Source organism: Solenopsis invicta, chromosome 2, assembly GCF_016802725.1.
Source record: "Solenopsis invicta isolate M01_SB chromosome 2, UNIL_Sinv_3.0, whole genome shotgun sequence".
Classification (NCBI taxonomy): Eukaryota; Metazoa; Arthropoda; class Insecta; order Hymenoptera; family Formicidae; genus Solenopsis; species Solenopsis invicta.
In genome coordinates, this window is record NC_052665.1 from 18,620,884 (window position 1) to 18,644,609 (window position 23,726).

The 23,726-nt window shown below is 37.0% G+C and overlaps 1 protein-coding gene across 2 annotated transcripts in view; it reads left to right on the forward strand.

Moving 5' to 3' along the window:
* Window positions 1-1,631: 1,631 nt before the first annotated feature.
* Window positions 1,632-23,726, forward strand: part of LOC105193696 (MOXD1 homolog 2) — a 211,716-nt gene continuing 189,621 nt past the window's right edge. The window contains exon 1 of one of the 2 annotated variants that reach the window (XM_039446298.1): window positions 1,632-2,448. The gene's annotated coding sequence lies outside the window, so the exon portion shown is untranslated. Of the gene's footprint in view, window positions 2,449-10,681; window positions 11,586-23,726 lie in introns of those variants that run through there. The other variant, XM_011158243.3, reaches the window with a different exon arrangement.

Below are 23,726 nucleotides of genomic sequence, written 5' to 3' on the forward strand. Positions count from 1 at the left end.
GAATACACGCTCGACGATATGTCCCGTAAAAGTATCAGGCTACTTGTGATAATCTCGTGACAGTTTTTGCATGCCAACTCGCAGCATGTTTGCATTGAATACAGCCGTCATGGGAAATTGTTTGTTCATCAGTGAAATAAGGGAAAATCAATCATTTAATTAGTTAAGAGGATATTTTGATAAAGCTTGATATTAAATTATGTTTATTATTTACTTATTATCGTCAGAAGTAAAGCAAAAGCCATTTTTTATGACCGACTGCTATCAATTTTTGATTGGCAAAAAACGGAGGGAGTATACATTTTATCGAAGTGGATCGGTTGCGACCAAAGATTTCCGCAATTACAATATATATCTTTATCAACTTTTGGCTACAGACTTCTTAATAATCAAGCTTGGTTTAAGGCTGTATAGATGGTATCAAAAATATTATCGAGAATATAAAAATTTTATATTGTTCTTTGTTATATTTGTGTATTTCTATAAAATCTCTTAGAGAGAAACACAAATCTCTTAGTGGTTTAAAAGTTATCTTATTTTTGTTTATTCTTGATTTTATAAATAGCTTTTAAACAAGCAAGTAGGTCTAATTTTTATAGGAATATTTATTAGAGTTTTGTTATGTACAAATACACTATATGTACAAATTTTTATCTAATTTGTAATGCTCCTTTCTTAATAAATTTGTAAAAATTGTGTTTTTTTTGCCAATTTGATAATGAAGGAACATTGAGAATTAAATCAAAATTTTTACATATACAAACAAAACTCTAATAAATATTTCTGCAAAAATTGATTTAGATCTACTAACTCGTTTAAAAGTTGTCTTTAAAACTGCAACAAAATATAATCGTTTTGTTGCAAAAATTATTATAAACCGTAAATTTTTTATTGTTTTCTTCGAAGAAATACAAATTTTTATTTTATAATAATTTTTGCAGCAAAAATGAATATATTTTGTTATCATTTCAATTTTTAAAATTGTTAAACCAGAACGTCCTTAAGCATACAATTATTACATGCTTGTACATTGTGTAATTTGCTATTGTTTTTTAAAGCTAAAGCAACGCGATAATTTGCATTACGCTTGAATTTCAAAGATTTCAAAATCGTCAAAATTGGAAGGGTGATAGTTCAGGAGAATAACGTGCAACAAACTGGATGTCATTATGAGAATTAATATTCGAGTCCGATTTTGAGAAACTGCCGGAAAACGTTCCGAGAAACGAACAATTATAAGTAAATAAAAAAAACAAACCGCGCGCCACGCATTTCTTCTCCCCTTTTCCCGCCGTTCCCTCGAGTGTCGTCGTGGTGTTATTTACACTTAATTGTTATGGTCGCTCACCCTACGGCCACACACTCTGAAGTCAGTCCGTTATACATTAAGGCACAAACGCGTTGCGAAAAAAGTGTACACAGTATAAACACCTCCGATCCCCTGCATCTTGATTATTTACTTGTCAAGAAATGTAACCAAGATGTTCGTGGATCAGATTTTGGAGTAACCGCGCGACTTTTGTATACGTCATGTACTTATCGATACGGAGCGTGCGACTAATCGATTTTGTTGTTAAACAGATGGTGCTTCTACATCGCCCGGCTCGCCAGTCGCCCCCGAGTACCCGCACGGTCGCGTTCGACCTCCGTTATTGATCGCGGATCAAGAAGGTAGTTCGCCGATAGGAAGCTCGAGCGGCTCCAGGAACGGGCTCAAGAATCTTCCTAAAGATCCTGCGGGGCTGTGGAAGTGGTCGTGGACGGCGTTTGTGTCCTGGTGAAACGAAACGGGCGTCGCGAAATGCGTTTCGAGAATTGCGTTGCAAGCATTGCGTCGTGTGTGAAGGTGACGTATTTCGACGGGTAAAAAACGGAAAGGACGCGTGTCGAAGGTGCGTGGCGAAAAGTGCGTATGGAAAGCACAAAAGGTGAGAGGGATAGTGTGGTGAAAAGTACTTGGAAGTACTTTTCATCACACTACTCCTCTAACGGAGTAATGATTTCGCGAAAATTCCGGAGTGCCTACGTCACGCGCGGCGAGTAATATGGCGGGCAGTCAGGTGGGTGGTGGGGAGCAACGTCTTTTCTCAGTCGATTTCCGAGGATCTTCCGATGCCGTGGAAGTGATCGTGGACGGTGATCGCGTCCTAGTGAACTGAAACGGGCGTCGCGAAATGCCGCATTTCGAGAATTGCGTCGCAAGCATTGCGTCGTGTGTGAAGGAGACGTATTTCGATGGGCAAAGGACGGAAAGGTGTCGAAGGTGCGTGGTGGAAAGTGCGTATCGAAAACACAAAGTGAGAAAGGTGGTGTGTGATGAAAAGTGTTTGGAAGTGCCTGTAATGGAATAAATTGGAGAAAATTACACATCTACGTGGACGCGTGGCGAGCGGTAATGCGAGCGGCCGAGCGGAGCAACGTATTTTTTTCGGACGTGGTCGTCGAAAGGTAAGTCGTAATAAACAAATCGTAAACAAAGTATATCTACTTTGATATAAGAATTCCTCACGATTTACGGCGAATAAAATAAATTAGAATACATTAGAGACTAGAGTCGCGATAGTCCTGGATTTTGGCGAATTTTGTTATTTTTACTTTTAGCAAAATTTGGTTAAATTTTAATGAAATATAATTAAACTATTTTGTGTGTGTTTGTGTGTGTGTGTGTATATATATATATACATAATCATTTTACTAAATTTAAATTTTATTAAAATTCTTAAGAAAAAAAATTTTGTTTTAAGAAAGAAATTCTAAAGATTCTAAAAATTTTCTTACAAATATTTTTCTTAAAAAAAAAATGTTTGTAAAGAATTTAAAATTTAAAATTATTTTATGTAACAAAATAGTTTAATTATATATATTTTTTTAATTAAAAAAAAATTTTTTTTATAAGAATTTATTAGAATTTTTTATAAGGAGAAAAATTCTAAAAAAATATAACTAAACTACTTTGTCGTATAAAATGGTTTTAAATTGAATAACAATATTTAATAACAACGTGAAACATTAACAACAAAGTTTGTTACAACATTAAGAATTTCTTAATAATTTTAGAAAATTTATTTAGAAAGAATTTACAATGCACTTGTGTGACTACTTACATCACATTTTTATGTTGTTATATTTAATAACAACTTCTTTAAATTCAGCTTTTAATGATTTTAACTCTTTTAACATTGCTTCTCCTTGCCCTGTGAACTGCCATAGATATCTATAATACTACTTTAGAAGTAGTACATTTCAAGTTTCTTCCACGTTTATATTCTGGCATATGTTCTCGTTTCTTCTACGAAGTTTAAAAGAGTCGCGAAGTATTTCTGTGATATGACGTTATTTAGAAAATTTACAATTTAATTTTTTTTTAGATTTACGGCTGTGAAATGGTACTAGCGTTACTGTAAATTGAATTGAAATGAATGAAATAGAAATTCATCCTCTTTATAGCTTTGTTATAACTTTAAAAAGACTGTATGAATCTAATCTGATTTCGACATTTCTTCTATTTAATGATTTGTTATCCTCATTATCCTCAAATAATTAAATTTTAGGATGACATTGACATTTGGAAATTATGTTCGGTTCGACGTTTATCGAATTACGTGGTAATGAATCGATATCTGAGATTGAGCATGTAGAATAGACGGGATTAATATTCAATGGAGATTTGACATTCGACGCCTATTAAATCGATTCTCGTTCAAATATTGACACATAGCACGTGATTGTATGAAAGAAAACTCGCATAAATCGTTTATTACAATGAACTAAAGTCACCCACATTTTTTATTCGAATGTTAAGAAAAAGAATGAACGAGAAGTTTGTAACTGAAAGTAATTTGTATGGTACGTGATGTATTAAAATTATGTTATTGATAGAAATATTATTACATATGATTGGTAATTTAATTATCGTGATTTAAAGACAAGAATATTTTTCGATTAATGTTTAAACTTAGCGGGATCAGGCTTTGCTTACAAGGTATGAACTTGTATAACAAATTTTATATTTTTTAATTTAATTTGTCTTGTTGTAAAAACTTTATTTAATACTAGATTTTCAATCTAGTTTTTGGTAAAAAAAAAAAAAACGTTTTGAGTGTATAACGTTTGGATGAATTGTTTGTAATTCGTTAGAGTATCCGGATTTAATTTGTTAAAATGAAGACAAGAAAGATAACAATTTTTATAGTAATTTTTGAGTTTTTTTCACATACATTAGAACTCGTATGAGAATTCACGAGGCAAGTACACTGAACTACAAGCAAGCTTGAGTACTTCGCGGGCACTAATCGCACTAACTGGTCATGATCGGTAAACTTTTCAAACAATTCTCGTCCCTCGTCGGCTGACCGGGCGATTCGACGAACGTGGGAACGACCGGCTCGCGCAACTAATGGAATTATAGGACGACGATTCTCTGCTGATCTCGTAGCGGACTTAGAAGCTTGCGAACCGTATCCCACGAATACTATCGACAAAACTTTTCAGACCCTTTCCCCCTTTCCCCACTAGAGTTTTGACATCTCGATAATGCCGTATCTGCGCAATTTAATCGCTCATTAAAAATTTATTTCTTAAGTGAAGCTGGATAGTGATTTGCAATAAAGTTTTCTAATTTATTTAAATATTAATACCGAATTAATTTCGAGGAATAAATAGCAAAATGTTTTCTTGCGTTATTTTCAATGGAATGTAATGCAACGGGAAATTTATTTTTTCTATTCTATAATTGAAAGTAATAGAATATCATGAATCAAAGGTAATGTAAGAACGTGCGAAGTAACAGATGTACGTTTCTTTTTCTTAATTATTTTAAAAATGTACATTTGATAAAATGTCAGGTGGGGTCGGCAAGATATCGCGATATCACTTACACCCTAATCAAGGCGTAACATTCAAAAGAGGGTGACTGGTATAACGTTCGGTTCTAAAATTCACACCTCCCGTTAGCACTGGGGATCGTTACCGGCACGACCGGCGTTATCTAGGGCACGCATCTCCCGTGCTAATGCAATACAGCGGCTGGTGTGACGATATATCGGTCGAGTAAAAATATACGAGTGCTCTAATGGGCGCCAGTCGTGGCGGGGTCCACACAGCCGGGGTGAGAAACCGGAAAGTGTCCACGTGCACAGCCCCGCGTCCGGTACGGGTTGACCTGCATTTCTGTTCCTTTCCGAAGAGAACGTTGACAACGGGAGGATCAAATAAAAGTGCGGCGAGAAAAAAAAGGGACCAGGTCTTTCGGACTGACACAAAGTAAAACGTGTTTTTGTTAAATTATTACTGAGTTAACTGTGCTTTTCTGTGTATTATGTAGACTTTAAAACCATTTTTGAGGATAAAGCTCGTAAATTTTTTGGTCTTTTACAAACGGTATTTTGTTGTAGTAATTAATGTTTTATATTAAATAGAATGACAGTTATGGATTTATTTAAATAAAATGATGCAAAAAATTTTTTAAAGACTTTAAAGGTATCAGGAAATATTGGAAACATTTAATTTGTAGCAGTGATTAGTGTAATAGTATTTTTTGAAGCACACTATATAGGATGATTTTCTCGAACATGGTCCTTAAGCTTGATGTAACCGCAGCAACATAGACATCGCACTTGCGGTATACTCGAATGAATCGAATCGAAGCCTCAGCTTCCCTCTTCTCGACCTTCGTTAGGTGTAATTAACGATTTAGCAGATTATGTTTAGGGATAATGTTGAGAATTACTGCACTAACTCTCATTCGAGCGCTTATCGATAATGCGGTTTACGGTATTACGCAACTACTATGTTATTTAATTATAAATATAACTAATAAATTATGCTAAAATTCTTTCTCTCTATTGATATAGAATAATCTTTTAAATTATTTAATATTTTTTAATATTTAATTATTTAATATTTTTAATAAAAATTTAAAATTACTAATATTTTTAATAAAAATTTAAAATTAAGTTTTAAATTAAAGTTCTATTAAAATATAACTTGACTTAATCAAATTAAATAAAAAAACGAGATTTTATTACTTACTCATATTTTTTTGGAAACCTGATGTGCACGAAAAAGTTTTTCTAGTTACTTATGATTTAGAAATTATTTTCGTTGAAAGACGATTAATTATACAAATAACTTATATGTGACGTTTCTCAAGTACGTCATAGAACACTCTGCAGGATATTATGTCGCACCACAGAAATCTGGAGAAAAATGAGTTTTTTTACGGATCATATAACAATCACTCTATTCAACTTCCTCTGCTAATACAGGCTAAAATCACATTGACCTTTCGTCAGGAATTCAAAAAAATCATCAAACTGCGTGACGCAACAAGGTATAAACGACTCTCAAACTTTCGAAACTGAAGTCATAATTTTTACCTGCTGAGCAATCCGCATCTAACCAAGTTGGTCTCGTATCATCGTGGTAGGAAAAAGCTGAAAGAAACTAACAATTACAAGGTCAGCTCAGAATGGTTGAAACCGCACAAAAAGTGTCCCTTTAAGTTTACGGAATTATCTACGGAACCGTGAACATGCTGCTTTCGAAATTTTGGTTAACAAACGCGAGATTATAACTATATAATTAGTGCGCGAGTTGTTAATGTTCTCAACTTTTTTTATTTTAGACTAGACATACTGGTTAGTGCGCAAATATGATCGATGGCAGCGTGACAGTTCTCTCGGGACTTGCAAAATTCGTTTGTTTCGGAGCGTAATGAATTGATAGAGTGCTCGCGACACGTTGCGTATCTATGCAGGCTATATGGAGGATACTTGTAAATTAATGCAGACGAGCAAAATGCGGATTTTATTTGCGACTATAAAATGTTACGGTATAAATTATAAAGTGAAATTTTATCTCAGTAATATCGATAAATAATTTTTGTAATAATATTAGCTTGTTTACAGTGACAGATAAAAAGCGCAAATTTAAATGTTTTTTCCATTGATATATGAATATGCATTGCAATTTTAAAATTTTTACAAATGACAACAAATGTTTTATTTTTCAGGTTTGATGCGTTAAAATATTAAATTATAATATTAAATGCATTTTATATTTCTCTTTTTGAATTAGAATAGACTCTAAGATGTGAAACACTATAATTAGTATTTTTTATGAATATGCTCGAGGTTCGAACGGAAAAAAAATCAGGTTTTAGAGATTTGGATACATATGTTCGTTTTGCATAACCAAGTTTAAAATAGGGGTCGCACGACAGTCGGTCTTCAAGTATATTTGCGCCAATACTTATTTGCGGCTTATGAAAATGTTAAGTCCCATAAATCACAAGTTATGGAGCAGATGTAAATTACGATTATTACCGATTTTACTGCGCCCAAGAGCATCTTGGTAATTCGGTACTGTCGCACCGTAGAAGCGAAAGTAGAGAATCGCTATAAGAGGAAGTTTTACGATCGGTCGATCTCAATAGTGATTTTAAGCTGTGTGCGTAAGATTCAAGGTCATCTCAAAATACCGCCAATGACTCAGCAGATTGGTGATCTATTGTGGTTATATAAAGCCATAAAGTCTCGGACTATAATCGTTTTATACGTTATTACCGATTAGATACATCAAACATACTTGTTATATTATAAACCAGAATTGTACTACACGTAAAAATTTAAAGTTATGATTACGACACTTTAGTAAAACTGAATTATTTATTTAATAAATTGTAACTTTAGTTCCAGAGAATAAATAATTTTAAATTATAATGTAACTTTATAATAATTTTATATGAGCTGTAAAAGACAGTAACATCGATAGTCTGATTAATTGCTAATAAGAATCTAAATGTACACTAATATATAGACATATTAATTTTATATAGCGATAAATTACATATTTAATTATAATCATATATTTATCTTTTTTTTTTGAAATATTTAAAATATTTAAAAATAGGATAGCTATGTATATCTGTTGAGAAGTAGGGCAACTGTCTAAAAATTATAGTTTTAATATAATCTGCACGATATATGAAATGATATGTAGTTTTGACGTATATTCGATAGTGCCGGTTAATACTAAAATAATACCGACTAAAAGGAATTAGATGTGTGGTAGTGCGGTTTTCTTACCGCGGTAAATGATATAATATGACAGTTTTATTAATATTACAAACTAAATTTATGGATACAAGCAAATCATGACAATAAAATTAGCATTGTCGTAAAATTTTGTACTTAGAAAAATATAACGATTGACAGAATTGATTTAAAAAGTAATCTTATTTCGTGTTCTAAATTTCGTGTTGTAGATTTACAAATCTTGAAATAATAGGAATATGATTTTTCGCGTTATTGCCTTATTGCGATACATTTCTAAAAGCCGTTAAAGGCAAGTCATATTGTCTACCGGGAAACTTAATCTTCAGCTGCTGCTTCCAGGCGAATGGGGTTTCATTAAAAAAATCCAATTTTCAAGAGCGACTACGTTCAAGTCAAGGGGCAAGAATTAAATTCTGCGTGCTTCTTTTTTTGCTTGCGGCAGCGCGAAATTTGATGGGCTCGGAAAGAGACCTCCCGATACACGGATAGTATCCTAGAGTGCGTAAAGAGGCTGATATTAAAAAAGAAAGAGAAGGCATAAATAATAGAGAGCTGCTTGTCGTCAAGTCAACAAAAATCCATTTTAATTACCTTAAATTAACAATGAAGTATGCTATTACTCGCAATCAGAATATTATAGCATACATTTTAAATATAAATAGCTTTTAACATACGGAAGTTTTGGATGCACTATTTTATATTCATTACATATATCTTTACTAGAGTGAAACTTCAAAAGTGTTTACGTTCAAAAACAAACATATATTTAAAGCATAACTGAACTTTGTTAGCTGGGGACATAATTTATTCAAAGATATAATGCGAGATATTTCAATTCTGCTGGTGTCATCACTCATCACTGATGTAATCATGTCAAATATATAGGTATATAGATAAATAGATACGCTAGAGATCCCTTAGGATAGGATACACACTCAGACATATGTTATACACCAAAGCACGAGATAGCACGCGTCGATAACTGTGACTAATGACGTCTATTTCGCGATACTTCTGCTGGTACATGTGACATTCATTCTTATGGGGTGCGCGATATCTCAAAGTAAGGGGATCTACGCATACACAATTAATTGTCGGTTAATTGTGGCTGGCGTGATGCGGGCGCCATGGTGGAAATTGGCGTAACCTCGTATAGGCGCGAGAACTCGTTGTGCGTGTCGAATTTATGCGCATTGCTCGCAGTGGAAATGGAAATGTCACTCGTGTCGACACCATTTGTCGAATGGGAGAGCTATGAAAAGTGTCTTGCAAATAGTGGTGATGCAATTACGCGATCGTACCAAAATTCATTTTGCAAATAACCAGTAATCCCAGAGAACTGTAGTTTCCATCGTAATGAAAGGAATTTATAAGCAGGCTCGCAAATTAATCTAGTTGTATTGAAATTTCAATATATCGAGCTTAAATCAATTTTCACTGATGCGGAAATTTCTCTCGCGGTTTGTATCGGGATTGTAATTGTTATTTTGAAATAACAGTTCGTTTCAAATAATACCCTTTTTTTGCTGACGATACGAGCGTACAGTAAACATTAACTAGCAAAATAAGGATTAATCTCTCTCTCTCTCTCTCTCTCTCTCTCTCTCTTTCGAACGCGTACATAGTATTAAAAAATAATAAAATAATTACTTAAGAATGCGAGTTTGCTCGAAATGATATGTTTACGGTCATATAATTGGTGGTAATCTTCTAAATAACCTCAGCTTGCGTTAGAAATGTTCGGCGCTCATTATTGCAAATGACATCCAATAAAACATCGAGTCCTTTCATCTTGCATCGATGAACCGCGAAAATGGCTTGTGCTTAGCTTCATTCGATGGAAACTTCTTTCTCAATTCTATCTGTCGCCGCACGAACTGAAATCCAATGGTCAAAGAGGAAAAAAGGGAGTAACACTCTATTCCTCGAGCAGTCCGTTTGCTCGCGAGTATGATAAAGAGATCCCCCTTCTCACCCGTCTCTCCCCAGCCTGATCCGAGAAGAATGGCACGAGTGGAAGTGTCGAACATGTGCCCGGGATTGGCCGGCGCACTTCCTCGGCCGTGGAGAACTACAAGGAGTCAGGTGCAAGGATGTACATGCGCGCGAACGTCGAAATATTTCTGAAAGGAACGGCTGGTCAGGACGCGAATGGAGGATGGGGTAGGACATGGGGGAGGCGGTGGAGGTGAAGGTGGGTGAAATCCGGAAAGTCCTTGGCAAAGGGTGCACCTTCCAGCGCGCGTGGTTTCTCGGAGAGGAACGAGAGAGAAGGCTAGAGGTGGTTGATCGTGTGCGCTGCCGGTGAAGAGAACGGGGGTGGTCGTTCGGTCGTTCGTACGTGAAGGGTCGGTGTTAGGCAGTCGGAACATGGCATAGCGCGCGCGGAAAGGAATAGGCAGTCGTAGAGGGAGGAACCGACCACCGTTGGAATGCGAGCGGAACGAGGACGACTAGGAGTCGAGGAGAAAGAGAGAAAGAGGGTGAAAATATCGAGAACGATAGAATGGTAGGAGAGAGTAGGAAGTAGAGGAACAGTTCCCGAAGAAGGTGGCACAGAGAAAGAGGAAAGGGGGGGGGAGAGAGATATAAAGCCAGGTAAAGAGAGAAAGAGAGAGAGTAGAAGCAAGAACGGGAGGGCGAAGGATAGAGATTCATGGGGGATGGTGCGCACGTAGGGTCGCGCGCGCGACAGCGACAGTGGGTGTTCTCGAAAGGTGGCGGGGAGAGAGCGGCAGGAGAGAGAGAGCGGTGGGGACTCCCTAGGCCGAGGAACCAGTCGGATCCCGGCTTCAGGTCGCGGTGGCGTTTAGTTCACAGGCGGATGCCGTGGCGCGCGGTTGGCCTGTACGGTATTGTATGGAGTGTGTGTTTTACTTGCTAAGAGTAAGAGAAAGAGAAAGATAAAGAGAAGGAACGAGCGAGAGCTTCGATTCAAGCTTTATTTGAGCTTCGACAGACCAGAGACGGCGAGATAGTGATAGCAGTTTCCCGCGGATAATCGTTCGGTACTGAAGAAACAGCCAAGTTAGGTTCTCTGTCTGACCGAATCTCTGCTCCGATCCGACGGACGTATGAGCTCCTTCTCGTTGCGTTCGTGAGAAGCAAGTTCGTATTTTTCGTTCACGTCGGTTCGATGGAACCTGTCGATCGTAATCAGTGGATATAGTGTAATATTTACTTGGCCGCGCAAATCGAAGCGCAACTTTCGCGCGACGACGAACGTCAACAAAGAGACGCGCAGATAAACAGATCGAGAGGCGCGAGTGGTTGTCTATCACCGACTCGTTGCCGAGAGTTTATCGGCTTTAGTTATAGGAGGGCGTAATCGAGGAGCTCGTAAAGTGAGTGAGTGACAGTGGCGGAAGTGTGTGATCACCGGGGCGGCGGATGATAGGAAGTTCTTAACGACGCGGGTGTGTATAACGGCAGAGGATCAACGATACCCCGAGACGACGCTCATCAAACCGTCGTCGTCACGTCGGTACGGGCCCGGGGACATCTCGTGGTCGTCGATATTTTTGAGTGGTGAGTTTTCTTCATGACTCATAAAATTCGACGAATCGTCACAATAGAGAAACGAATTCTGAAAACAAAAGTTTTAGGAAATGTTTCAAGGGCACTCGAGAGATTAGATAGCAGGTAGACGCTTACGACTTTTTTGGGGGCATTACTAATGGTGCGACTATTTCTCGTTTTATCTCCTCGGTTCATAAATTTACTGTAAAGCTAGAGAATATCAAGACATCATGTTTCGTAAAGTTTGGCGTTCGTATGCGAGAGGATTTGTAGAAAATAAATCAGTAAGACGCATTGGTAAAAGATTACAAAAATCAATCGGTATTTTGATAAGAATTTTTTTTTTATGAGAAGAAATTGTTTACGTCATACTTTCGCGAAGACGGACACAATTTTGGATTCGCCGGTAGACGAAGTTTCGTTTGTTAAAAGTTATCAGGATTCTTTGACATGTTTGCCTCGCCTCATTGTCAGTAACTATGCGAAAAGTTATGAAACATGTCACGGCTGACGTGAAATGTAGACTTTCACGTAAGGCTCAAAGGCGAGACTTCGATTGGATTATACATTGATAATATCTTGTGATAACGCGATATAAGAATAGAAATATACTAGGAAAGAGATAATTATCTTTTGAACGGTCTCCATTGTATCTTATAATAGCATTGAAAATTTCCGCTTTGATAATGCCTGTTCGGACTGGATAAAATGTCATTAAAGTTGTTTAAAAGATTCTAAATTTTTATACGGTAATATACTTGCGATGAAAACGCTTTATAATGAACTTTAATATGATTATGTAAAAAAATTTGTAATACCTTTTCCGATATTTTATTTTATTTTATTTTTTGGAGTAAGAAAAATTTTCCTCTATAAATATAATATAGTAGGAAGCAGATATTCTTGTCATAATATTATTCGTGATATTTTTTGTTAATTATAATTTTATAATTGCGTGATATTGTTTCGATTTATATCTACAAATATGTTTGACGACTAATAGCATTAGGATTGTGAAACATTAGGATTTACTGGAAGAATGACGCAAGTTAAATTACAAATAATACAAACAATTTAGACATCAATATCTTTTCTGATAAAAGATTCCGAGTATCTATCGCTGTTCAAATAAAAGGCGTGTTTACATTCGAGTTATTTTTATTTTCTACAGAGTGAAAAAATGATTCTCAATTGCCGTGAGAAACGCGAAAGTTAACAGTCCGCCGTCGCTCGGCGATTTGATAGTAAATGGTTGAAGTTTCTGGTTCACCTAGCGAATAGCTGCGAGCACCGCGAGAGTCATTTCGCGAATAATGCTTCACGGTAATATTCGCAGATCGATGTTTATGCTGTGGCGCCTGTCACGCGCAGTCTGTCGCTCCGAGCTCGCACAATGCAGTGAAACGCGAAAGTGATCCCACGCCGCAAAAAAAAGGAACTAAAATTGTACGATCGTAAAACATAGATGCTCTCGATCATACGAAACACGCTTACGCGCGTATGTCATCGGTGGTGCACGTAGAACAAAAAAAAAAAAATGATCGAACCACATTTCCGAACCTAATTTAAAGTTTGCGCTGAATTGCTGAAATTTAGTGCCGTACACCACACGCTAATGTCTCGTAATACAAACTGTCATTATCGCTGTTTCTGCTCACGACAGGTTTTTTGATAAATATAAAGTCGATTTCGTTCACGTACAATTTACGGTCACGAAATTATTGAATTGTTTAATACTTAAAATTTATTTGGCTGAATTTATTGTCAGGTCTGTGAGTGACGGAACTTCGGTACTTAATTGAGAGATTTCTTTATATCAGATTTTATCTATTTAACTTAACTGTTTAATGTGATATTAGCAATTTGAATAGATTTACTAGAATCACAGTGATGTAATAGTTAAATATTTATGTCCACACGAAATGCTTTTCGTACTATCCAAATCCACAATAATCGATTCTTCCGCTTTAATGCCGCAGTCAATGACATTCTGCGGCCTTTTCGCCGATGAGATTGCAAATCTCGAGCTAAAGGTGATGTCCCGCCTCGATTCGCGGAGTTTTCAATGAAACTTGACAATGACCGGCCTAATTCTAACAGCACGTTTCGGTTTTTTCGTGAAAGTTTCCGTATAACGGCGTCGTCTCCGTAGTCCTAGGCAGTGAATTTAAGAGCATTGTCGTGTTGTGCGGCCAAAACGAAAATAAGAGAAATTCGAACGGAACCCTTTGCGCCGTGCCCACTGCGGGAAATTTTTCTTTCTTTCTTAGAATCTTTTTGTCCAGGGATGTCCGTAAATCTTAATTCATCTAAGTCAACGGTTTTTTCACTCTTTAAAATGTGTTGGAGAGAAGATATTCTTTCGGATTTTTCTCTATTTGTGTGTATGTGTGTGCGTGTGTGTTTGTGTATGTGTTTGACAGTTCAACTACTAACAAAACGAGAGAACTATCCAAAAATATATCTTCGATTAATGTTGCACATCAGTTTCAATTGCGATAGCTATGTATTCCGTTCTAATCTTGTAACTTCTTCTAATACTCTAAATCTTGTTTTGTATTCTAACGTTTTAATTTTCCGGTGTTGTAAAATTTGATTTTCTTACGGGATTTCCTTATACCTGTAAAGTGCAGAAGCGTATATAAAGTATTGTATTAGAACGGATAATCTTACGGATGATCTCCAAAAAAAGATTAAATATTCTTAAGGACTGCATTGGGATAGTTAAACGTCACAAGAGTTTTGAAAGGATTAAGCCTGGGATCTTTTCTAACCGTAAATAGATCTCAGAGCTCTTGACAGAACTACCTGGACCGTTGGCTGGTAGCATCTAATAACACTATAATACAAGCTAACGTCTCATGAACGGCTGGTTTTAGTAGCTCGTAAATGCGTTGTGTTACAAGTGACTTTACGAATACAGCATGGTAAAAAATATGACGGTAGCGAGAATGACGAATGGTAAAAGCTCACGGTGAATCACTCTTATATTGTAATCTTTGCGCTGTATGATATATGACGTGAGAATGAAATATTTCGTCTCGACTGTCGAGAAGAAATATCATTTTCTGAATATACGTGATAGAAAATCAGAACGCACGCAAAAAGTAAGGTGCGTAATTCTTAAAATCTCGTACGACATCCTTGATCTTCATATACTTTTAATTAATTCTTAGTATTTGTACTACGATCTATTGTTTTTGTAGAATAGAGGGATTTGAAGAATTGTATAGATATACCGCTCGAAAGTTAATGACGATTCCTTAAATAGTATTTAGAAAAGCTATTTACCATAGTTAAACAATATTTTATTCAAGTAACACTCATTAATACTTTCCTCTCGTTCGAAAACGAGATTTTCGACATTTTGTTGCTTTGCGGTCAAAACTACCGCACTCGCACCACGACATTCGTGTCTTATACTTAGCAATAAAAAAAAGATCATTAAAACGTTAACAATCCTGTTTTGGCGATGTCCAATTGATAAATTTAATAACTGTCGTTTTCGATGTTTTATTAGAATAAATCCGTAAAGGCGAACTTACGCAAAGCGATTGAATCGTTCTTGTGCTGATTATACAAAAAAGGAGCGATCGATTCGATTCGTCTCTTTGATATCGTAGCGATTCGCGACGTGCTGCACGGTCGCATTTCCATAGGTTGAGGAATGGGTCCTCTCGCGAAGTGCGAAAAGATTGTCGCGAGCGCGAGAGATGGTGCGCGCGGATAACGCCACGGCCGTCGGGTGATGTTTCACGCGGCTGTCCTACATCAGGATCTTTACCGGCTATCTCCTTTAAGCTCACTCTCCTCATGGAAGGTCCTCCGCGGTCCGGAGACCGTTTACGTTTCCCGCACTTCCAGCTCTCTCTTTCTCCTTCGTCACTCTCGCATGAAAATTATTCTCTCGTTCGCTTTCCGTCGGACGGAAAAAGCAATCTGTTAACGGATCCCGTTCTTCATCCATGTACGAAAAAACGTCTCTTCAAATCTGCTTTTGCTCCCGGATTAGTATTAACATCCGCATATCGATACTTATTAATCTCTTTGCTTAAATAAAAAAAAAATTAATGCTGTCTCTCGTATTGAAATTATCGAGACTCAAATTAATATTGCCATATCGGACTTTTCGTCTATGTTAAACTTTTTTATTGAACGCAGTATGATTATATTTATCATAATTTATTACATTCTTTTATATATCGTATATTTCAGTCATTTTTTTACTACTTTTATTAATATTGACATTTACAAAAAAATATATGTTCTCTATTGTATGTGTGTAATGGAATACTTTTTATATTAAACAATGAAGGATATTACGTGATTGTTGTTATAATGGAACGTCATTAAATGTTAAATGTATAAATTTAAGTGCGATACGTTTTATCTGAATAAGGTTATTATTTTATAAAATTCTAGTGCATTATGGTCGAGCGTACATTTGACAATTTGTGAAGAACGCAGCAATTTTATAGTACGAAAATTTGAGGCCTTCTATTCTGTTACGTGCGATAATAAGGTAGCGTGGCATATTAAATTAGTCACGCAGACTGTAGCACGCAATTTGCATTGAAATTGTAAAGATATCGGCAAGTAACGTGTACAACATTCATTTCGTACAAGAATAGTAGTGGCTTGGAAAGCGTCTATTACATATATAATTAACTCCTTTAAAAATAGTTATCATGCAACTTGCAGATTGCTCATCGATCTCTTATTGTCAGATTGACGCTGTTGCAATAATATCTTCATATGAATATTTTGTATTGCATTTTGTTCGTACGTGTGTCAGTATTTGTATAGTATTTTTATCATTTGAGTCTTTCATATATTTTGCATGTAATTTTGTATCGCATTTTTAATGGGAAAGATAGACTCTTTTAAAATGTTAAATCTTATTGAATAACTAAATCTGGAATGTTCCACAATTTTATTTTTAAGTATCTTCTTAGCTGCAGTTTTTTAAGAATTTTTTATAAGATAAGCGTAATAATAGAGTTATTGAAGAATAGGTTTAAACTTTTTGGCGTCAACATATAACCTTCATGATAATCGTCCTTCCTGTCCGCTCTTCAAAGAGTTGGCATATCCGACGAATGCACTATATCAGTAAACGTCAGGAATAGTCTTTCTCCAGCAAACTAGATAACAGCGCGATCAATAGAAGGTCCGATAGAAGACTCCTTAGTATGCATCATTTGTCGCGTTATCTAATCCCGGGCGAATCAATGAGAGCGAATCGAATGGACGCTGCCGTCGGCCTAAATTTACGGTCGGTCCTTGGCGTGCTCACGCGCATCTGTCGTTTATCTGTTAATCCGCGTGTGATTTTGCAGATCTCTCTCTCTCTCTCTCTCTCTCTCTCTCTCTCTCTCTCTGTCTCTCTCTTCTTTCTCGACAGGGATCGTGGACGACGTCTTAAATAGCCCAACAGATAAGATTGAGACCGGCAAGGGCCGGTACTCAAGACAGTGTAAGACCTCTCCCGACGGACGGACAGGTCGAACGGACGGGCTCGCTCACGCGAATTCTCGTTTCGCGAGTCGCCGCGATAGGATCTCGCTCCTGTATGTGTTTCAGCTGTGAATTCCGCGTCCGTGCGCGGGTATATCGATCACTGGTTTATTTTATGCCTCTATAAATTAAGCGGCGTTAACGCGTCCTGATACGACTTCCAAGAATACACTATGCTCTTTAGCATATCGCAATTTCATTTCCGCATATGACGCGCGACCGTATGCCCGCGCGCGTCATATCCGCCTCAAAAAAAGATTCATTAAAGGGCGAATATGCACTTTATATTCACCCGCGGCTGACGTAAACGAATCGGTAGTCTCTTCCAGCGTAATTTCCTACGTAAACTCTCGTGGCCCGTTATATATCTCGCAGCAATTTGTAACATCTAATTTAAATTCAGTGGTTTTCCCGAGATTGATTATTTTTACGATAAGTATTTCCTGCCACTATAGGTTACTCATTTTCTATTCTACTCTGTCTTAGGTTGCTCTATTCCTGCAACATTTACAACAGACCCCTTGCATAATTTATTCGTATCGTACGTATAATTACATGTAGCAGACAAATCCAATTTTACAAGACCCATGTTGTGTTTACTATTAAAATGTATCGCTTACACTGTTCTATTCTGTTCCGCTCGGCCGGCACCTACGTGAGCCCCTGACACCCTTTCACTTCACAGGCAAATCACGCATTTGTCACGTATTTCCGCTCGTGCTTATATGCATGCACCGACTTTTTCTTAACATCCTGTCGCCGTGTGCAACGCCTTGCCAAGCGTCGGAGTCTGAGAACATGAGATATTGCCACGCGCATTGTTCTCCGGTCGATCTGATTTTTCGGTGAGGCTTTATCCGAGAAAAATCCGAGACTTTTTCTCATGAAATTCCACCTGGGAAGTTCGTTGACGTTTCCCAAGAATACATCAACGCTTCGCGTTTGCAACCATGGTGACGATTTGTTTACTAACTAAATATTGGAAATAAAAAATGTTTTCTACACTCTCATGGATATGGAAAATGATAGAAGCGTTAAAATAAATATTTTCAGCTACCGACTAGATAATTCGAAAATACCGAAAACTCTGTTTCTCAGAAATTTATTGTCATGCAGGAATAACACGCGAATGGAATTGAGATTTTTCTCTTAATAAACGAAATCTCGGTGCCTCGGAGAGTTAGCACGGGACGCGATGGCGAGCGTCAATTAATATCATTAGTCGTTAAAGCTTGATAATACCAATTAGTGAAATCCGGGTGAGCGTGGCGACCCTCGGTGTTTGACACCCTCTGCAAGCCCAATTATCCTAATCCGAAATGAACAACTACGCATCGTCGTACTGCCAAACATTCGTTCGCACTGTAACAATTAACGATCGTCATTCTGACATTACTGTGCGGGGCCTCGTTAATTCCTCGCGCGCGACTCTTTATTTAAATTATCTGTCAGCATCGGGCACAGCATAATAATTATGGGACGGGATGAATCGCAACGTCAAAGGTCGAACAACTCGCAGCGGAAAATCATTGTTCGTTGCAACGCATGCGTTTCCATCGACATCCTGCACGAAATGTCAAGCTAATCGTAGAGATAAGTGGGCGAGGATGATTGTGTCATATCTTCACAGAGATTGATTTATACCCAGAGATATAAATTATTACTTTCCATTACACTCTGTACAATATTATCGGTCTGTGCGGTTGCATTTAATGAAGCCGATCAAAGAAGGCAAGTGTATTCATTAGAAGATTATAATGCTACTATTACTATCTGAATTTTAAAGGCCACAATCTTAGAATATTCAGCATAATTAAATTTGATATGTTTGCCTATTCGTTTGCTTTTTCAGTTAATTATTATTCAATAATATAGCAATTCTATTCCTTTGTGTTCTCTAGCGTTTCACTATACCGAAGCTCGTGAATTTCGATTGAGTTTGGATTGTTAAGGAGTAGTTGATAATTTGATTTGGCAAAGTTGCTTATCTCTGTCTCTTGAATTTGCACAATCACTTCCCAGAATCTGTCTAATTAATAATCTTGCTTCGGATTTCTCAAAACAAGGCTTCTGAAGGAATTTCAGTAAACAGTATATTCGCGTTGATATTATGATTTCATAATACTTCTTGGATTTTACATTTATATAACTCACAGAAAGCATTTATAAAAATTATAGAAATGTGTTACAATTTAGAATATGTTAGTTAAATTAATAAATTATTACTAACAATTAAAAAGAAATCGACTCGTTTTCTGTAAGAAATCTGAGATAATTGGTCAAATAACAAACAAATTAATTGTTCGTTATTTGGCCAATAACTTATTACGTTCAAATTTTTTTACTTTTCTTATTTTTAAATTAAAATTACATTTTAATACGCACTTCTTATTTTTATCCATTATTTTTTGTAGTGTTATTTCTTTAAGATATATTAAAGACTGGGGATTTAAAGTAAATTAAGTTGCTTAATAACATTTCATTTACGTTACTCTTGTGGTAGCCGTTCTCTTACGATGATCATCTCTTGGACGATCATCGAGTCGCGTTCGCGCCTCGCCCACGTGGTGGCCATTAAAGCGCGAATTAATCGACTGATCAGAGACTCGTCCAGACCGGAATGATCGTTGAAGCTAATGATAGCCGCGAGGAATGCTAATGTAGGGGCAAATAGAACGAAGTCTGCCCTCGCGTTTTGTCACTCGGCGTATAATTTCGCCGTGGAAAGTCCAATGAAAGATGGTGAGGAAATGCGGAGAGGAGTGGTTGAGAGAGCGCGGGGACTGGTGGGACCTGATGGGCCAAGGCGCGCTTACAAATTACGGAGAGAGAGCATAGTCGCCACCAGCCGCTGGGACGACCCGGTAATTTGGGAAGGGCGATGAGATTAAGCTGCTCCTCGAAAACCATCATTTCATCGCGACAAAGGTACGCATTACTCGCGATAGGACGGCAGTACGACGACAGGCACACACTCGCGCCTTTTGACTTGCTAATTCTGAATTTACTACGCGTATTCGATGTTCCCTCGTGCTTCTTAGTTGATATTTTTGGATCCCTGTGTCATTATTACGAATATGATTATATCATGCGTCGATATCAATTTGCGACTGTAAAAACCATTTTTCTTGGATCTAAATTTGGGACACTGGGTTGGTGTTAAATGATACGTTATTGTAGCAGAAGTCACACATATACGCACACAGCAAGAGGTTCAAAACGACATGTTCTTAAATATTTTAAGCATTATTATATATATTTGGAACAGAGCATATTAATTTATTTTTTATCACTATTGAAAGATAATGATGAATATTGAAATTAGTTTATTTAAGATACATTGGCTTATCACTTGTTTTTTTTTTTTTTTATTAAAATTAGATCGGAGAGCCAGAATTTTTTCTCAGAGATGAACTATACTAATCGATATAGTTCTACCTTGAATTATATATTAGAGAATGAGCTCTTTGTCGAGCAGATGGTACGATCAATATCCGCTGCCTGTCCTTTTCGACATTTCGAGACTAAGGTAGGAATCGTCATTTTGCCACAAAGAAAGTGTATTAGAGGTTCCCTTTGATTTGCTAATTTTCAACTGCCCGCGAGCAGAACTCGCTCTTTGATCTTTTGTGCGTATTAACGACGCTACGTGGGCGTTAAGCCAGCATCACGATGTCCTTGATTTTCCTGGCTTTGCCAGTGAGATGAAGAAATGTAGTTTTGCTATTGAAAGAGTAGATGTACTTTCGCTCACATTTAGACAATTAATGATACTTGCGTGATATTTAAGAGAATCTACTCATTAAATGCGAAACGTTACAATCATCATTAGTTATTTTTTTATCGTTGATATTTTTCAGCATTTATATTGTTTAAAATAATTGAGAAAAGAAAGAATTAAGAATATGAAACTATGAAAACAAGGCACACAAAATTTTGTAGTGATTTAGATTATTATATTTTTATGATATTATGTTTTTTATTACTTAATTACTAATTTGATATTTTTTATAAATAAATTATAATTTTATATTAAGATTCTAAGGAAAGAAAAGGGAGAGAAAAGAATGAAAAAAAATGTAAAATAACACTTATTTATTACAAAAATTTAATATAACAATATAATACAATGGCAGAATTTTTTTTGTATAAATCTTAAAATTACATTGTGCAATTTCAAATCTGTAATACGGTAAGATAGACGCGATGAGATGCTTTTAATCTGCTTCTTAGTTCCGGTGATTGCATTCGTTTTCTTCGTGATCTTATTCTAAGAAAAGCACAAGAACGACGCGCCGTTCTTTACTCGCCAAATATAAATCTAGACTTTCCGAGGAAAATTTACAAAGAGACGGGAAAATGGGAATGATATAATTAATCGAACTATGATTCCTGTCGCCCCGCTTTGACTTGCTAATTCGCGAATTCGGTGCCGCCCGAGGTCGCGGAAAAGCGCGCGTTCGCTTTTGTCCCGAGAAATTTTCATCGGCGTCGTTATATTTCACACGTATTGTCCGTTTCGTTCCGTCACGCTTCGCTGGAATCCGGCCATTCAAGCTTTTGTCGCGCGCTAAAATCCCGAAGTATGAACCGAAATGATTAATCGAGTATTGGTATATCGTTGCATCGCGCCGCGCGGCGATCGATGTCGATATTGATGTAGATTTTTTTCGCGTTCGCCCCGGTAAGCGGGAAATCAAATAAACGACGCTATCACCGCGCCGGCCCTCGTGGATAACGAAGTTTGTTTTTTTTTCCCCCTGGAAAACTTTGGTGCATCGTCGATCGCGTTGGCCGATGTGCATTTTAGATAAACGTATTTTGGGCAAAATTATGGGCGAAAAATTAATGTTTCACTATAATTTATTGCGTGCGAAAAAATAATTCGTTTTACTTTGATTGATATCTATTTTTATGTATTACCATGCTTAAAGGAATTTGAAATAGAACTTGTCATTTCTCAAACATTTTTTTTCCCTTTTCCCTTTTAGAAGACGACAGAGGGACAGAGAATAAAAGACAGTGAAATTCGGGAAACCTCGAGATTAGTATCTATCATATCCGTTCTCGAAATAAATTTATTAAACTCCGGCTACGATCCTATGAACAGGAAAGAGCGCGCGGCGGGAAATCGAAAGACAACAGACAACCCGCGTCATCTGCGTCGGATGACAAATGTTGGCCGTTAAGAAATGGATGAGCGGCTCCATATATCATAGAGATAATTATATTACAGTGCTTCTGGCGAGTATTTTTAGGCATCTGACATCGGCCGGGGTATCGCGCGGTGCAGGACACTGTTGGTCCTCCCCTACTCGTCGCACCCCTCTCATCCGGCTTGTATCCTTGCGAAGATAACAGAGACAGATCCTGTTACAAAGGGGTAAAACATTAAATTGTTCATCATTTGTCCCTTCGACCGTATCCGAGCATTAAGAAGAAATGTGCAGCTGCATCTGCTGCGATTCGTTCGTCTACGCGCAAACAATAATCCAGCAATAATCCGCGTATAGAAAAGTATTTGCATTATCATTTTATATAGGGGTAGAATTCCGAGATGTCCTTGTAGCAACAGACACTGGGGGTGTAGTAAACTAGGAATAATAAGGCTTATTTCAATCCTGCGATGTATTTAGATTATTAAGAATTATACCGTTTTTTTCTCTTTTATATATCTTTATTGTATTCGCATTATTTTAATTTGCGTTAACTACCGCAAAAATAGAATACATTTTAGTATTATCGCATTTGTTTGCTGATAATTATTAATTTTGTCAAAATTAGCTACTGCTGATTATTTTGGAGTTTCGTACACTATCTCTAGTTATACATGTATATGTTCACAATTTCTCCATACACAGCTCATCGAATGTGATTGGTATATTGAACGGATGCCCCTCTCTCATGATAATTAGTTTGCAGATAAGCTAATTCCAGAGTTTAGTACGTATGTACGCGATGTTCTGCTTTGTGCACATCCGAGGACCCCTTACAGTACGATTTTAAATGAGCTTGCAAAAAGCAGGAATTAGTATCAAACGGCTCTTAACGAGAGTGAGGAATAATCTGTGTTCCGCACTCCACGCTGAGAGACAGAGAGAGTGAGAGAGAGAGAGAGAGAGAGAGAGAGATGAAGAGAGAACTATTATGCAATTCTCCTGTGCCCGCTGGTGCATTCGCGTGGTCGTGAGCAAACGGCATTCTCATGAGCTCGAATTAATCCGTGGCTTGTGTTGTGACCATCAAAGAACTCTCTCAACGAAACCATCAGAAGCATACGAATCGTTGCGCTTGTACTATGACTTTAAGCGCTCTCGATGATGGGCCCTCGAGCACGTTCGAGTCTTTCCTTTTCGCCGAGTGCCCCCCGAGGCTCATAAAAACCCCCATTTTCGTTCAGCATTAAATATTATTGCTTTTATGTGCCGTGAGAATGACACTAAATTTTCGATGTTGCGATCTTACGATCTATTAAAGTGAAAAATTTCTTTGAAGAATTATACGTAATTTCTTGTATTGCTCACTTACGTTAAACAGTAATCTTTGGTAAAATATAAAAGTATATTAATAAATTAATTACAGTTTTGAAGTAATTTTTATTTGAAAATTTTTTGAGATTATTGACACAATATA